Source organism: Silurus meridionalis, chromosome 5 (genome assembly GCF_014805685.1).
Source record: "Silurus meridionalis isolate SWU-2019-XX chromosome 5, ASM1480568v1, whole genome shotgun sequence".
Lineage (NCBI taxonomy): Eukaryota > Metazoa > Chordata > Actinopteri > Siluriformes > Siluridae > Silurus > Silurus meridionalis.
The window spans coordinates 24,317,604-24,336,768 of record NC_060888.1 but is presented as its reverse complement, the minus strand read 5'-3'; the positions used below and the strand labels follow the sequence as shown (position 1 = coordinate 24,336,768).

Genomic DNA, 19,165 nt, shown 5'->3' with positions numbered 1-19,165 from the left:
AGAGCTAAACCTAGGGGGCAAATTCAAGAACAAGAACCAAAAACACATACTGGTCGATGAAGGGCAGGGGGCGATGGTGGGGCAATTTCTGCTCGAATGACTGACTCATTGAAGCACACGTCAATGCCATGAGAATTCAGCTTTCCGTCTGTCTCCTGATCGCTGTGCATATATGATACAGCATGCTTGGGTGTTTATATCTGAGTCGTCCACCACCCCATTTGCATTCAACCACAACTGTGTCTGTGTGTGTGTGTGTGTGTGTGTGTGTGTGTGTGTGTGTGTGTGTGTGTCTGCAACTGCGCCTAGTCAAGCAAGCGGCCCATGCTCATTGGCATTTCCCAAATGCCCCAGCTGGAAGACTGAGTGACACACACTTGTAGTGAGCCAATGACAAAAACAGGAAGTGTGTGTGTGTGTGTGTGTGTGTGTGTGTGTGTGTGTGTGTGTGTGTGTGTGTGTGTGTGTATGAGTGAGGAGGGGGCACTCAGACTCTCAGGTTCTCAGGTTGGGCGCTGTCCACGCCTCACACACCACTGACAGCGCCACCAATATACTCGCTTCCTGTCACAGCAGTCGAGCGCCATTAAAGATGCAGGGGCTTCATTTCCATCAGCCAGCAGCGTGACGCCTTTTATTTTAAGTAATGTTAGCGTCTCTCTCTGCCATGATATTTCTGTCACGCTCTTCCCTCTGAGGTAATGGATGAAGCATCCAAGATTGGAGGGGCGGAGATAATTGACTTTCGAGAAAGCTTCTGAAATTACCTCTCGATTTTCCACCGACACACTTTCCAAAAGAGAGGGCCAGGCGACGGTGTGATGGAGACGCAAGGTTGTCAATAAGCGCAAGTTCAACATGAATATGTGTGTAAAATTATTTAAATGTTATTTAGATATATTCATTTTTACTGTATGTTTACCGTAATATTACACCCTAATGAAAAATAGAGCTTTTAAAGTGTTCAGGATTCGACACATTTTTTAGGTCTGACTGCAACTTACCAGAAAGAACGTTTCTGAACGCTATCAGAACATTCCTCATTCTCCTTTTCATGGTTTTCAGAGGGTTATTGATTTGTGTACTTATTTGTGATTGATTTGGCTAGTTCTGGTGATTGGTTTGGCCATTTTGGTGCATGAGGTATGGTAATAAATTTGGCCATACTGGTGAATGATTTGCCCATTTTGGTCATTTATATTACATTATTATATTATAATATATACGGCCTGTCTCATTGACTAGGTCTGAGTCCTAGATAACAAACGATAAATTTTATTTATTTATTTATTTTTCTGTGGACGCCCCATGCCGCCCCCTTGGCAAGATGCCGCTCTGGTTGGCTGCCCGTGTCACCTAAATCCACCACTGCCAAGCTGCAATCAAAACAAGTTTGACCATTTAAGTTTTTATCCGCTCATAAATAAAAAGGAACGACTGATTTTGCGAAATGTAGCTGAGGAAAAAGTAATATATTTGACTTTTAAATGTAGTGAATTTAAAGTAAAAGTCTTCCCAAATGGAAATACTTGAGCAAAGTACAGATACGCGAATAAACTACTTAAGTACAGTAACGAATTACATTTACTTCGTTACTGTTCACCACTGCATTTGTGACACTAACATTTCTGACTGTTACATTTTGCTTGACAAAGTTTACATAAAAATGTAACAACTATGTAGTAGCTAGCAAAAGTTTGAGGCTTTTTAATATTTCCCAGGTGCCTAGTGGTGTACAGTGGTCCCCCGGTACTCGCAGGGGTTACACTCTAAGTTCCAAAAATCCATAAATTTTGGACGCACCCCCACAGCCCCTATGGTACCTACGTGAAATCATCTAGACATTGATGCAGTAATGTGTTTGAAACATTTGTATAAAATTTGTTAGTAAAAACATAGTTCAAAATGTTATTACTAACGTTCCTGAACATTCGGTCCTGCTCCCGTGTATTTTAAGGTAATCCTCAACTTGCTGTTAGTTAGATTCCAAAAGAGAACCCACAAAATTTCCAAACCGTTAGTTCCGAACCGCAAATTATCAGGGGTTGACTGTGTTCACCACACTTTTGTTACAGTTTGAGAAATCTTAATGAGAATTTATATCCACTCACCTACCACTTTATTAGAAACAACCTTCATATTCACGAAATTGACAATTTGAATATTTCCAGGTAATCAAGATCTTATGAGATTCTCACACATGAAATTTCAAGTGTGAAATTTGTGTAAAGTGTTGATGACATAGGTCAGAGGAAAGCCTGATTTCAGGTAGTTTTGGGTAGTGAGCATATGTTAGTACAGATTAGCTGCTAATTCCTTTCATCAAGAAATATTTATTCACACGTTTACCATACTTTGCTGCCTAGCAACAAACCTCTTATGGTAAAGTTGCCTATTTTGTGGTAGAAATCATTATCATTCAATGTCATTACTTTTTGCGAAAGAATACACAATTATAAGCTTCACTCTCTCGACGTAAACATTCCTACTGTTTTTTTTCCAGACAGTGAGAACACATGACATTGGACCATCATTAGTGAACAAACTTGATAGATAACATCTAATTGGTAAGATTTTGCAATAATGTTGAATAAACTGATAATTATTGGTTATTAACAACCTCACATCACTCTGTACTACCATGTAACTGACAGGAACCTTAGTTGTCCACTCAAAAGATAATTTGATTTTTTTTTAAGTTCTCTAATTTATACAGAACCAGTTCTGCCTCTAATGGACCGTTTCCATGTCTCCTTATTGTAAATTAAGCATTGTTCCTGCACACTTTCACACACAGACACTGCATTCTACCTAAAGTAAAGTCCGGCCAAAACCCAAACATTTCATTAAAGCATTCGTCGATTGATCAGACACGGCTTCAAACAACGAACGCTTATTATTTTTCAAACACTCTGCCCATCCAGGCATAAAACATGGCCATGGCAACGAAGCCTCATTTAAACAAAATATTCATAAAGGTTATTAAATATAATGGTGCTGTCTAGTTAATGATTAGTGCTTATTAAACTGTCCTTCAAAAGATTTATTTTCGGCTCTTATTAGCTCATGATGGAATAATCACGGCTCAGGGAACAGATGTGAGCTGTTTAATTATTTTATGTGGTTGCTGAGAGCTCTGATGAGCATGAAGTCCAATACTGAACTCAACCTGGAGTTCAGAAATGAAAGCTTTGTAAGATCTCTGAAGATGTCCTAGGGTATCTGAAACCAAGACTTTAGTAGGAGATCCTTTAAGTTAGTTGTAAGGTGAAGGATTGGACTTGTCCAGCACATTCCACAGATGCTTTCTGTGGAATTTGGAAGATGCTCTTATATAAACGCTTTGCTTGTTTGTCATGTTCCTGAAATCACTCAAAACTATTTTTGCAGGGTTACAAGAAACATTGTCCATCTGAAGGAGGACACTACTGTGAAGTGGTGTAGTTGGTCTGAAACATAGGTAGGTGGTACCCATAGTTTTTCAGCAGAACATCACCCAGATCATCACAGCCTCTGTCACCTTGCCTACTTTCTATAGTACATCCGGGTGCCATCTCTTTCCTAGGTAAGCATGACCACCTGGAGAAGATTTGTTCAACATCTGGCTGTCTACAATGATGACAAGCAAATGTAATTTATCAGACCAGAGCACATTCTTTCAATGGTCTAGTTTTGATACTCGCATGCCCCTTGTAGGAACTTTCGGTGGTGTACATAGGGTCAGCATGGGCAGTCTGAACAATCTGCAGCTACGCAGTTCCATACACAGCCGAATGGGATGTATCTTGTGCTCTGACACCTTTCAGTCCTTTTTTTATCAGTTTGTGCTTCAGTAGTTTTTCAAGTAGTGTTATCAGACCAGAGGTACTAGTCTTCACTCTCCATGAGACCAATGAGACTTGGGCTCCCATTAGCGCAAGATGTTTTCTTTGTACCTCTTTTTGAAGGGATTAACTATGCAGTCATCTGGTTCTCACTATCTGGCCCTTGTCAAAGTTGTTTTTTATAAGAATTAAATTTTGTTATAGAAAATATAAGTAGTTCCTCTAACTGAGTGCAAAATATAAATGATTATTTTTGTGTTCAAGTGCCAATAATTCTGCCTCTTATTAACAACTGAACTTTGGTAAATGTTAAAATGTTTGTCACTCGCATATATTTTTTGCCCAGTCTACCTTTAATATCACTAAATTTGACTAGTTAGTAATTCCCCTCAGGTTCGTCTTTGTTTGAGCATTATGCTAAGTGCTAATGCATGTTAATGTGTTTTTCATTAACCGGGCTCCTGAAGCCCTGGCCCGCCGGTGGGCGTGACGTAGCCCGTCTCCGAGTTGAGTCGGGGAGAATGGAAAAAAAAGTTTCCGGAGCCATTTTGTTTGGCGCGGCTCTGTAATTAAGCTGCCAGCAGTGGTGCATTAACGCCGCATTAGGCAGTGCAGGGCCGAGTCGAGTACTGAGGTAAAAACAACAAGGGACCGTACTGGCCATCACGTCTGCAACACGCTGACCTCTATTACAAACACACACACAAAAACACACACACACACTTAAGGATTCATCATTGTGTCTCCCAACCTGACATAACCCATAATTTATAAACACACATAGTCCACGGTTTGGCAAACTAAACTTTTTCCTTTCTATATCTCCTTTCTATATCTTTCCATGTATTTGCAATAAAATACAGTAAAGATGCAAAAGAATAGACTGCAAAAGTACTGCACAATTTAAAGGCACTCAGTCAAGATATACAACATGTCTGGAAGTTTACTTCTTTATTTTTACACCAAAGCTATACATTTGGTCTTAGTCAAAATCTATCATAGAAATATCTGATTCAAGCCACACCCAATTTTTAGTAATAATAATACATATTTTAGCAAGTTTATTGCCTTTTGCACAGGTACATTGGTATTCTTGTGTGCACACATTCTAATAAAAAAAGAAAAGAGGAAACGAGGAAGGCTAAAAAGGAGGTTTATGGATGTTGTGAGGGAAGACATGCAGGTGGTTGGTTTTAAAGAGGCAGATGTAGAAGACAGAGTGATATGGAGATGGATGAGCCACTGTGGCGACCCCTAATAGGAGCAGACGAAAGGAAAAGTCTGTATTAAAGACAGGTACTGATGTAGTTGAGGTGAGGACACCTGAGGTACAGTCACATTAGTTCACATTAGCCCAAAAGGTGTTCAGTTGTGTTAGCAGGCTACTCAAGATCTTTCACTCCAAACCATGTAGACCAAATCTTCTGGATTTGTGCACAGGGGCATTGTCATTTAAAGGGAAGTGAAGGGAAAATGCCATGCTACAGCATCCAAAAACATCCGATACAAACGTGTGTCAAGTTTGTGGTAACAGTCTGGGGAAGAACCACATATGGCTGGAAAGTCAGGTGTCCCAATACTTTTGTCCATATAGTGTATGTCTTGTTATTTAAAAAAAAATTCCACTAAATCTTTGCTTGAAGAGATTAATAAGCATAAATGCTATTTCAGTGTTTGTGATCTGGTTCTCATTTGTAGAGGTTGAACAATTTATTGGTTTTGTCAATTAATCGGCAGTTGATTACTGGAACTATATATATATATATATGGTCCTTGGTGGTCTAGTGGTTAGGATGCGGCGCTCTCACCGCTGTGGCCCGGGTTCGATCCCCGGTCAGGGAACCAACCCCAGCCACTCTTAGTGGCGGTCCCAACCCCGGATAAATGGGGAGGGTTGCGTTAGGAAGGGCATCCAGCATAAAAACATATGCTAAATCAAACAAAAAAAACCATATATACAGTATATGTTTTTTTGTTGTTGCTTTTTTAATAAAGTCCAAAACAATTTTACATAAAGTCTATTTGCAGTATCCAATTTAATATATATCACTTGATCAGTTATCGCCAAGTATGATCCAACCTAGCTCTCTGTATCAGTGAAATCTATCTCCACTATCAGGTGACTTCTACACATTTGTTTGTCTAATTGCTCAATGTGTAGTAAGTCCTTTTCTTTTGCTGTGGCATAGCTCATGTTCATTAGCATGTAATAGATTTTTTATTGATTTGCCAAAATATATTTCAAGGCAATACTTTCATTCATTTCGGACTTCTGATTTAATTAAGCACCAACGTATTTACTCAAAAACAAGAACCAACAATCACTACAGTCTCATCACAGTTCTTATCCTCTTCTCGTAGGGTTTCTGCAGAGTGTAGGTCCAGCCCTTGTCGTCACCTCGCACCGTAAAGCTCTCGTGTCAGAAACAATCTGTTGCTGATGTGTTGACTTCGGCCGAACGGCCGCTCTGGAACCCTCTGTGACCCCCGGTGATCAGTCCTGACCTGCCACATGCTGTTTGGACACACACCACTACCTGTGAATGTGTGTGTGTGTGTGTGTGTGTGTGTGTGTGTGAGAGAGAGAGAGAGAAAAGGGAGGCTCTGTAGGCTGTTTGTATGGTAATTAGACAGTAGTGATGAGGATGCAGCAGTAATGTGAACAGACAGGAGTTTTTACACTTGAAAAGGGAATCACACACACACACACACACACACACACACACACACACACACACACACACACACACACACACATGCGTGCACAGGGCCAGGTGTGAAAGAACATTCACTAGAGCTGCTCGAATGAATTTTCACTAATAGTTTTGTAATATTTTATAATATTTATAAGATTATCCAATGCTTTTTTGAATAATGTTGGACGAAGTACACAAAGCATGTACTTGAGTTAAAGTAGAGATACAGTAGGAAGTAAAAATTGTCTCTTTAAACTTTCACTTCAGTTAAAGTGCAAAAGTATTTGTCTTTAAATGTACTGAAGTATCCAAAGTACTAAGATTGATTATGGCTATAATGTTCCTATTATCATTTTTGTCACAAGATTCTTGCTTGAACTACTCATGTTACGTGAAAAGACACACCGATTCAGTATTATCCACTTATAAATAAAAAGGAACGACTGATTTCACAAAATGTAGTCGAATAAAAAGTAAGAGTCACCCGGAATGGACACTTCAGTAAAGTACTAAATGCCATTTTTTTCTACAAAAATAAAAATAAATTAATAATTATAATATTAATAATAATACTAGAATACTGTGTCAACATTGTGTCCTTGTGATTTAGCAACAAAGTCTACAACCATGAACGGTGTGTGTGTGTGTGTGTGTGTGTGTGTGTGTGTGTGAGGTCACTTCAGGGTAACAGCACCAGCTGTGGCCATTCACTCAGGGGTGTGTGTCCTGGGGCATGATGGCCAATGTGTGTGTGTGTGTGTGTGTATGTGTGTGTATGTGTGTGTGTGTGTGTGTGTGTGTGTGTGTGTGTGTCACAGCAAAGCAGACCATGAGGCAAAGTCATCGACTTATTGCTAAGGTGAACAACCTTCTGTAGGACATTAGCGGGCACACACCAAAAACACACACACACACTCACATTGGGGGGGCAGGGGTGTTAGGTGGAGGTCTGTCTTTTACCCTCCCTCCTGCTCACCCAATTGGCCTCTCAGTGTGTGTGTGTGTGTGTGTGTGTGTGTGTGTGTGTGTGTGTGTGTGTGCAGGTGAGAAGCACAGCTCCTTCTTTGCATAAGCGCTAATGACAGCAGCCTGAGCAAATGGAGCCAGTTAGCCTAGCACAGCGCTAATCATCTCAGCAGGAATTCCTGTCATTCTGCATGTGTTCTGCAATCGGCCCATTTAAACATCAGGCAGTGATGGGGCCGCCACACCCCATAGTCAGCTCAGGAGAGAGAGAGAGAGAGAGAGAGAGAGAGAGAGAGATGGTGGTGATCTGATGAGATAAAATTACCTTTTAATTAGCCTACTCTTTAGACTCTCATAATTGTTTTGGTCACACAACAAACCGCCGAGGCCTGTAATTACCAAAAAGCTATTTTGGGGATTAAAAAGGTCTAGAGCGGTACGTAAAAGGAAAAAGAGAGAGGGGGCGGGGGCGGGTTTGGAAATGAGGTGGTGAAATGGAGGGCAATCGTGGTGAATGTTTCATTATTAGATGAGTGTTTAGCGGAAAATAAAAAGTTGTTTAAGTGCAAATCAAAGCAGCCAAAGCTGATGGCAATGAAATTATATTTGCGTGCGATGACCGTGTAAATAAAATGCTCCAGGATCGTCAGGTGCATGAATCAGATACATCAGGAATTTTGTGGGCAAAAAAAAAACAGATGGTTGTGAATGAGAAATCTGAAACACACTGTATAAAAGTATTGGGATAGCTGACCTTTCCTGGTATATATGGTTCTTTAGATTGTGTAGAATTATATTTGACCTTCAATTGAACTAGGAGACTTAAACCTGTTCCAGCATGATGATGCCCCTGTGCACAAAGCCAGCTCCCTGAAGATATGCTTTATATGGGTCGGAGTGGAAGATCTCCTGCTACAGAGCTCACATGCTGACTACACACATCTACATTTACAGTATTTAGCACACACCCTTATCCAAAGAGACTTACAATTACAACTGAGCAGTTGAGGGTTAAATGCCTTGCTCAAGGCAACAGCAATTACAGCTTGATTTGGTGGTGCTGGGATTTAAACTCAAGCCCTTAAGGTGCAAAGTCTAATGCCTTGCTTAAGCAGTGAGCTACCACTACCTCAGACCTACTTACATCACCTACATCAGTACCTGACTTTACTAACACGCTTATAGCTGAATGAGCACAAATGTCCACAAACACACTCCAAAATCTAGTGAAACATCTTCCCAGAACATTGAAAGTTATTATAATAGGAAATGTGGACTAAATGTGGAATTTTATGGTAAGGTGTCCACAAACTTTTGTATAGAGTGTATAAAATCCAGGACTTTTTCCTTTATAAAATTTTAATCTCACAACCTCATGTTCATTAACTTCTTCATCAAACTATTCCTTGAGCTAAATCTCTGTCCATTAAAGCCATATTTTGATGTGATGAGATGCTAACCAATCACGATGCACTGTTTAACGAATACGTTTCATACCAACAACACATTTGACCTTTTATCTATTTATAGATATTTTTCACATTGTAAAACATTTATTCAACTAGTTTTCGATTATGTGAGGTATCCGCATACATGTCCCTGTATGTCCACACTGTTGCTATAGAAACGGCAAGGTATTAGAACATTGATTTAAACCTGTGATTTGTCTTGCAGCTGGTTGATGAAAGGAATCATCACCTTCTGACCAATCAGATTTGAGAATTCCGCAGCATGTTTTACTACTGTAGCGAAGAATTTTAAATCATAAATATTTACATTTACATCATTTAACACACACACACACACACACACACACACACACACACACACACACACACCTAGCAGATTAGAACTGTCAATGCAGGACTTTTGACTGACAGCTGACCTCCTGCTGTTTAGAAGATCTTCAGCATAAATGACCTTTACCCTCTCATTCCTCTTTTTTCTGTGTGCAAATTTCAACACCCACATTGGTTCTCCAAGAGAAGAGTTCAATGCTTTCCATCACAAAGCACTGCAGTTTATCTGCAATCAGTTCTTCAAGTCATGTACTATATGTAGAACAGTATGTTATCCAGGAAGCTGTGAGGTTTATGTGCATCCTTCTCTGAAAGCGTTTGTAGAACCTCAGAAAAAGGATAGGAAAGAAATTCAAATAAACTAAAACACATCAATCATGAGATCATTGTTTTCAGTGATATCAGGTTTTACTGATTTACAAACCTGTACATTTTTTAAATGTAGGTGCATCCAAAGTGAGATGTACAAATAAGCAAAGAAAGCACATATACTAAAATTGGAACGATGCAAAGAAGATCAGCATGGTGGCCCCTGGGCAAGGATGACACGCAAAATCGTAAAGAAAAGAAAGAAATAAACATTGAATTAGATAGGAAAATGATAGAGCGCTGACTCTCCCTAGTGGCCAGTCTCAGCTGTAACCTACAGAAACAACATAAAAACAATATTGCCTTAATACCATGGATGGTACCAAAATACCAAGAATGCCAAAGTGGTGAAAGAAGGTACAGTTGCCACCTGATGCCATCTGATGTCACTTGCTGCTACTTGCTATCATGGCCACAGGCCTGCTCACACTAAACAAAATAATTATTGTCAGTTTGTATTCATGCTAGCCCCAGATTTGTATTCTTAGCTGACATGACTGAATCTCATGGGGTCTTCTGCTCTCAAAGACCATCCACTTCAAGATTTGATGGGTTCTGAGATGGTTTTCCTTGTCTTTCCTTCCGTCAGCTAATGCCAGTCGAGGGATTCTCCTCTGACCTCTCACTTCAACATTCCCTTTCAGACGGCAGACCGCTCACTCTTGGAAAGTTTTTGATTTTTCGCACCACTCTGTATAAACCCATTCTAGGGACTATAGTTGTGTGTGAAAATCCCAAAAAGTTTAAAAGTTCCTGAAATACTCAAACCAGCCCATGTGGCACCAACAACCTTTACAGAAATCACACTCTTTCTTAATTTAGATGTTAAACATTAGCTCAAGCTCTTGATGTCTATCTGCATAAAGCCATGTGGAAGGCTGAAAGGAAAACTGCATGAATGGGTAGAAGGGTAGGTGTTTTTAATAAAGGAGCTGGTGAAACTTTGAGCATATATCTCATAGAAGAAATGGAGAACTCTTCATTCTTACTGTCTTAGAGTTCTTAAACTATGGAAAATTACAATTCAAGTCGATTTGACTTGTCTTGCACTTTTAACAATGGACATTGTCCCTAAGCAGGTTTGTAGAAATGAATAGATTACGAATATAAAGCTTTAAATTATAAATTAGTCTCTATAAGTATACGCCAGTGATTTAAATGTACAGTATATATTTTTATACCAACATTCCATTTACCATTTATATAGTGCAGTTAGCCATTAGCTTGGACTTGCTGGGATTTGAACTTGTGACCTTCTGGTGCATAGAACAGTGCCTTAACCAATAAGCTACTACCTCTCTTGAGTATCAGGGCATTGGGGCAGAACCGACAGGTCCTTAGAGCCGAAAGGGCTCACTGGCATCTCAAGAGAATGTGTAGCGAGAGAGAGAGAGAGAGAGACAGATAGAGAGAGAGAGAGAGAGAGAGAGAGAGAGAGAGAGAGAGAGAGAGAGAGAAAGGGAAAAAGAGAAAAAGGAAAAAAGAAAGAGAGAAATATAGATGGGTTAGCATGGGCTCATAAATGCTAATCTGAATTGAAGAACTGCTAGGTTTACACCATTTATATATTGTGCCATGACCAATAAACGGCTGGTCATGAATCATAAATACACATGAAAACTAAACATCACAGAGTTAAAATAAAACGAGTTGAAATAATTCATGTTCTGTCTTTGTTATTCACAACTTTTTATAATTCCGTCATCACTGAATGCACTGGTCAATAATGCCGAGTTTCTCTAGATGGCAGTATTTCTGCTTAAAGTGCAGCTCTGTATAACCTTCTGCTCTTTTGCATTACACAGTAAACAATAGTCTCAATAGTCCAGTGTCAAAGAAGTGTTTTATCAAGACTCAGTAAACCAGGTAGCCTTGTGAAACTAGAAACAAATCAACATAATTAATAGAAACTCGAGGCACTTGTACAAGGAATTGCTTATCGTTCATCAGCATTGTTTAGCTAATATTAGCTAGGCAGTGGCTCTTCTTTTCACCACCTTTCCTCTTTCCAATCAGAATTTTCCAACAACAATCAGTGAGCATGAAATCCACTCTCGCTGTGCTTTTAGTTTACGCTTTCACACCATTCCAGTAGTTTAACTCACAGCCTTCATGACGGCAGGACATCGCTCATCGCCGATTAGTCGAAAGCGATCTTTACAGACGACTCAGCACAATTAGATACATCCGATCTCTCCGTTCTATCCTTCGCTCAAGCTGAACACCTCCGAGGCTTCATCCTCCGCACGAAAACTGGCGTTCCCTCACACTAATTTACCGCATGACCCCCAATCTGACTAAAGCACTTTCAGATAGAGTCAAGCCTGAAATTGGAAATTCTTGAAGCAGGAATATCACTTCGAGCTGATAATTGCGTCAGTTTGGAAATTTTCTTTTTCTTTTACAAGAATTCACTTCTCTTTTTTTTATCTGAATGATTGCCATTTGTAGTTAATAATTAGGGCTGCAAGTCGATCCAGAAGAAGAAATGTATTCCTCAACTCCAGGCATTTGGGGCTCGAGAGGCAACTTCGAAGCTTTAGATTTGTTCCCATACAGTAACAAAATAAAAGAAGCCCTATAAAGACCAAATAATTAGTATGTTTGTTATTTGCTGATCCTCCAATGCGTACAAAGATATAATTCCTGGTAGCATGTCTTCATTTTTAGACAATAGTCCCATAGTTTCAGTTCCATATATTTCAAAAAACAATGATGTAAGACTGGATCTGTTTTGTAAATACACTAATCAGCCATAACATTAAAGTGCTGACAGATTACGTGACTGACTGAATGAATGATTATCTCATTACACTGGTACTTGACAACGGTCAGATATTAGACCGCAAGTAAACAGAAAGTTTCTTGAAGTTGACTTGTTTGGAGCAAGAAAAATGAGCAATAATAAGGATGTGAGCAACTTTGATAAAAAGGCTGAATTGTGATGGCTGGGTCAGAGCATCACCTGCCTACAGGGGTGTTCCTGGTATGCAGTGACTCGTACCTACCAAAAGTGTTTCAAGGAAGGACAAACGGTGAACCAGACACAGGGGTCATGGATACCTGGCTTGCTGATACACATAGGGATTTCTGATTGGAAGGTTGGGGGTTTAAGCCCTGGTATAGCCAAGCTGCCACTCTTGGAGAACTTGAGCAAGGCATTTAACCCTCTGTGTAGCAGGGGCACCATAACTCAGGTTCCTAACATTGCTGGGAAATCAGTCAGTGAGCCCATTTTGACCCCTTGCTAAAAGCTCCTACGATGGGCAGGGGAGCATCTTAACTGTACCATGAAGCAAAGAAAAATAAGGTGCTCTGGTCTGATGGATCATATTTTCTTTACATGTGGATAGCTGAAGGTGTGTGTATGTGTGTTGCTTACCTGTGAAAGAGATAGCATTATGATGCAATATGGGAATGAGGCAAGGTGATCGAGAGAGTGTGAGACTCTGGGCAACGTTCTGCTGGGAAACCTTGGGGGTTGGCTTTCAGATTACAGATTTCAGTCTGTTTGACTGTTTGACATTACTTTGACTGAGAACTTGCAGACAAAGTACACCCCTGATAGCAGTGATCTCTTTTAAGAGGATTATGCGCTCTGGTCAGAAATGATTTGAGGAACATGACAAAAAGTTCAAGGTGTATCCAATCTGATCCATAAAGGCTCCATCTCACTACTTACAGGATTTAAAGGATCTGCTGCTAATGTCTTGATGCCAGATGCCACAGTAGCCTTTAGAAGTGTTGTTAAATCCATGTTTCGATATTTTGGAGCCACAATGAAGAACAACACACAAGGGATTTGATGTTGAGGCCTATCTGTGTATAGACATATGATAGCTATAGGTGAATTAGGATATAAAATTGTATAATCCTTAAATTTAAAGATGTAGGTCCTTGGTTAAATATTTGTTCCAATTCTTTTCATGTATAATCAGAATCAGGTTTATTGGCTCACACAAGGAATTTGGTTCCAGCTGTTAGTGACTCTCAAAGTACAGACATAAATAACACCATACATTCAGCCTGAACTATACAAGACAAAAACAGACTATACAAGACAATATAGACAGTACGTATTAAACAGTATTAAATTAGACAGTATTAAATAATATAATTGCCTTTTTGGACCAATTGGTAAGTGATTCAATTGACAATTTTGCCTCTATTAGAAGATTGTATGTAAGATGATGAACGGGAGACAGCATGTTGGCAGACATCCTCACCCATTTAATGAAACATGGGGGTGGAAGCACAATACTTTGGGTTGTTTTGGAGCAGCGAATGTTGGAGACTTATTCCGGGTGAGAGGAATACTGAACCAACATGGCAACCATTCCATACTTCAACACCATGCAATTCGTCAAACCTCTGTAAATGTTATTTAGAGAGCAAACAGTCAGCTGGAGTGATATCTATCATTGAATGACCTGCCCAGTCACCGCACCTAAATCCTATCGAACTGCTCTGGGATGATTTGGATCACAAGAAATAACATTTGCAACTAGAACACCTTTGGCAAGTTTTACAAGAGCGATGGCAAAGCATATCAACTGAATGTTTGGAGAAATTAACTGTCCTGATGCCAAGAAAGTATAAAGCTGTTCATAATCAGGGAGAATTTTTCAAGGAAGTTGAACATCTGAACAAACTTTCGACAGGCACCATAGCATTTTCAAAACGATCTTCTAATTAAAAACCTTCGCTGTAAAACATCCCTAAACCACAACACGATGTTAGATATGAGATATGAGATGAAGAATCTCTCTTCATGAACAATTGTTGTTTCTATCGCTCACCACAAGAGGGAGATAAACACTCAGAGTTCTCCTCTCTCACACACAACACCCAGTTCAACTCTGACTAGGATAAAAAGGAATTTTATACTTGTCAGGGTTGCTCCAGATCTCAAACCTGTCCTGGGAATATCTGGTGTGAGGCGAAAATATACCAGCAGCTTTTCTTTTTTTTCCCCCAGAAATGGGAGGAAAAAAAATAAAGAAAACCCACAATGAATGCATGCAGTAATATTTAAAATGTGTATTTTAGGATTTAGTGTAAATGCAAATCACACACACACACACACACACACACACACTCCTCCTTTTTAAATGGGATTATTAATAGCACAATACATTGGATTTGCATGTTGTATCCATGAAGATATGCTTTACATGGGTTGGAGTGGAAGATCTCCTGAGTTAGAGCATTGACCTCAACCCCACCAAACACTTTTGGGAGAAATATGAATGCTGACTGCATCCCAGGCCTCCTCATCTCACCTACATCCGTATCTGACTTTCCCTTACATACTCCAAAGTCTAAGGGAACAACTTCCCAGAAGAGTGGAGGTTATTATGAAAAAGCAAATACTAATCTTATGCTCAGGTGTCCACAAACTTTTGTCCATATGGTTATTTTCTATTTTATTACTTCAATTGTACCAATGGACAACACAATTTAAGGTGGAGCAGCTCCTATGCTTTACACCCTAATGCAAAAATCCAGATTCTATAAATATGCAGATGAGACGATGCCCCCTATCCCGTCATGCCCCACCCCCCTCTATTGCTAAAATGCCATGACGAGTATTTCCTTACTGATACAAGTCCTTTTTGCATTCAGTCACCATAAAGAGATTAATATTATAATGCTACTATTAATAATAAGCATAATAAGAATAATAATGAATAGATTGTATACATTTTAAGATGTAATTCTAAACAACATTCATTCTGGAAACCTAATTTGAGGAATTTGTAATACGAGCAATCAATCTTCTTACTTTAATTTTTTTATATATATATATATATATATATATATATATATATATATATATATATATATATATATATATATAGTGCATCAGAAAAGATGCAGAAACAACTGATTAAAATGAGCTGCATGATTATGTAAGTAAAAAGAGTGCAGCAGTGCACAAAAGAAGGAGACTGGTTTTATCTTCTTACAAACATTTTAGCGAAGGAGGAGAGAGCAGTAAGTGTTCAACATAATGGAAAAGAGGCAGTCTCCCTCTCACACACACACACACACACACACACACACACACACACACACACTCAAGCAAAAAGGAGAGTAAGTGCTTGTATGGCAAAGTGCCACAATGACAAATCAAAACCAGACAACTGACATTTCATCTGAATGAAAATGTCACTGAACAAAGCCTGGTGCTTTAATTGCCCTCCAAAACGGCTCAAAGGAAGCAAAAAAATAAATAAAAAATAACATGGATCAACCGTAACTTTTCAATATCTGATCCCATGATGCTCAGCATTAAGTCATTGTTGGGTCTGGACTTTAAACCAAGGGCTTCAGATCCACAAAGCAAAATCCGTCCATCAGCTCGATAACCTAAGCCAAGAGCGGCCATGATTTATATGCAGGAGAGATAGGAGGAGGGCTGAAGAATGTTTGTAGCTTCACATTTGGCTCGGGATTGAAATGTCATCTTTTCCAACAGATTTTCGAGCACTTTCATTTAAACTTTAGGTCATTTCATACTATGACGAAATATTATGACAAAAAAGGACTTTTGAATTTCATCAAATCTACTAAATGTGATTGGGGAACCAGCGCACCAAACCTCCACCAGTCCAGAAAATATTACAAAACAATATACAGTGTATGGAATACTGATGTCTGTGAAATATTAAAATGTCCATAATACCGAAGTATAAAATACTAAAGTTAATGAAATCGTGAAATACAGAATACTGAAGTGGAAAAAAAGATTAAAGTATATGGAATACTGAAGTGTATGGAATACTGAAGTACACAGAAGAATGAAGTGTATGTAATAATGAGTACACGGAAGACTAAAGTGTATGAAATACTAAAGTATACAGAAGACTGAAATGTATGGAATACTGAGTATACAGAAGACTGAAGTGTATGGAATACTGAAGTGTATGGAATAATGAGTATACAAAAGACTAAAGTGTATGGAATACTGAAGTATACATAATACTGAAGTGTATGGAATACTGAAGTATACAGAATACTGAAGTGTATAGAATACTGAGTATAAAGAAGACTAAAGTGTATGGAATACTGAAGTATACAGAATACTGAAGTATACGGAAGACTGAAGTGTATGGAATACTGAAGTGTATGGAATACTGACGTGTATGGAATACTAAAGTGTATGGAATACTGACGTGTATGGAATACTAAAGTGTATGGAATACTGAGTATACAGAAGACTAAAGTGTATGGAATACTAAAGTATACAGAATACTGAAGTACACGGAAGACTGAAGTGTATGGAATACTGAAGTATACAGAAGACTAATGTGTATGGAATACTGAAGTGTATGGAATACTGAAGTACGAAGAAGACTGAGGTATACAGAAGACTTATGGTTTATGGTATACCGAAATGTATGGAATAATGACAAGTAGAGAGTATACAATTTGATGGAATACTGAATTCCACCTCAACAACCTGGACGTTCATGAAATTACGAGGAATTCAAGAACTTTGAGGATGGATTTGGACTGTAATTAATATCAACAGTCTACTACAATGGCTTAGAACCACAGTTTGCATGGACAGTTTGGCATTAAAGCTTTCTCACTGATAAGCTCACCTCAACAATGATGGAATTGTAATTAATTGGACATTCGGTGCCTCCCTGATGAGGATGAGGTTCCCTTTTTTTCTGGTTCCATTCAAGGTTTCTTCCTCATGCCATCTAAGGAAGATTTTCCTTGCCACTCACGACTGGCTCACTCATTAAGGATAAGCTTACAATTATAAATAAAACACTTATAGGCATTAACCTTATACACTTCTTTAAATACATCATATAATATATAAAATATATCTGCTTTATCGTCGTAAAGCTTTAAAACAATGCTATAAAAATTAAACATTATCCAAAGACCTTCTATACAATTGTGCACCTGTTTCATTGTACCAGTTTGGAGAAGAACCAATTGGTGTAGCAAGACACTGGTTCAGTCATTACTCCATTGGGGGAATTGAAATCTCAGTGTTGGAATTATGATCAGAACTGCCACTGCTGGGCCCCTGAGCAAGGCCCTTAACCCTCTGTTCAGTTGTATGAATAAGATAAACGTAAGTAGCTCTGAATAAAGGCATTTGCAAAATGCCGTAAATGTTAATGTAAATTACGCTAACAATAAAAGCACTGGCATAAGACAGACGTGACAAACCAAAGCTGTTTTTATGAAGTTCCGGTTCCTTTCCCAAAAGGTTTGAAGTATCCATATGTAATCAATCAGAAACTGGAGCATTTCTGTGTAGTACACTGCTAACACAGAACACACAATGACAAAACACAAAACACATGGGCCGGAACGAATGCTTCGCACTCTACACACTTGAGCTTGCGAACCAAAGAAGACAGAGTAATGTATGGAACAAAGACATGAAGCAAAGGCGCACGGGTCATCAATTACCTTAAAAGGTAGCAGCACTGCACATCTAGATAGACATAAATCAGAGATCGGTGCATTGGTCCCATATCGAACACGTGCATGGAGCGGAGCAGCATGGAAATATCCTACTTTGTTAAATGAGATCCAGCTGTGTGTTAAGACGTACGTTGAGATATAATAGAACAGATCTCAATCATTCAGGCAGAGGATCCTAAAACAGCATCTTCTTCATCATCGTGCATTATTTGAAATATTTGATCCTGGTTTGCGTGTGCCTGTAAATGCAGCATATTTTCAATATTCTGTGGACAATTCTGTGGGCTGTTGTAACAGTGGACATTGTCTCTAAGAAGCTTAAAGAAGAGGTAAATTAGTTCTAAAGTTATATAATGATGTTTATCCCTAATGAGTGAGCCAGCGGCAACTGTGGCAAGGAAAGGGAAGGACATGAAGAAGAAACTTTGAGAAGAGCCAGACGCCAAAGGGAACCTGTCCTCATCTGGGTGGCACCGATTGTCCTTTCATTACAGTTCCATCATTGTTGAGGTGTTCAGTGATGGGCAGAACTGTTCATGCAACCTGTGGTCCTGAGACATTGTGGTAGACTGTTGATACACCTGTGGTGTGATTGTGGTACACCTGATTTTTTCCAGCCAGGAGGAGAAGGAGAGGAGGAAGACATCTACAGAGACAGCACGGAAAGGAGAGGTGTAGGAGAATGGAGGTTAGAGTTGGTACTTTATGGATGTGGTGAGGGGAGACATGCAGGTAGTTGGTTTGAAAGCGGCAGATGTAGAGGACAGAGGGGTATGGAGACGGATGATCAGCTGTGGCGACCCCTAATGGGAGAAGCCAAAAAAAGAATAAGATGGAAGCACACATTTGTGTAGGATGTCTTTGGATGCAGTAGCATAGTTTCACTTGAACTAGGAGACCTAAACCTGTTCCGGCATGACAATGCACCTGTGCACAAATCCAGCCCCGTGAAGATATGCTTTACATGGGTTGGAGTGAAAGATCTCCTGCTATAAAGCTCTAACCTCAATCTTATTGTAATGAATTGAATGCTGACTGCACCCCAGGCCTC

General features: G+C 39.3%; 1 non-coding gene and 1 pseudogene across 1 annotated transcript; both read left to right on the top strand.

Moving 5' to 3' along the window:
• Window positions 1-5,594: 5,594 nt before the first annotated feature.
• trnae-cuc lies at window positions 5,595-5,666 on the top strand. Its single transcript has one exon. It is a non-coding gene; the product is annotated as a tRNA-Glu (tRNA).
• Window positions 5,667-9,767: 4,101 nt separating this feature from the next.
• On the top strand, window positions 9,768-9,862 carry LOC124386666 (annotated as a pseudogene).
• The last annotated feature ends 9,303 nt before the right edge of the window (window positions 9,863-19,165 follow it).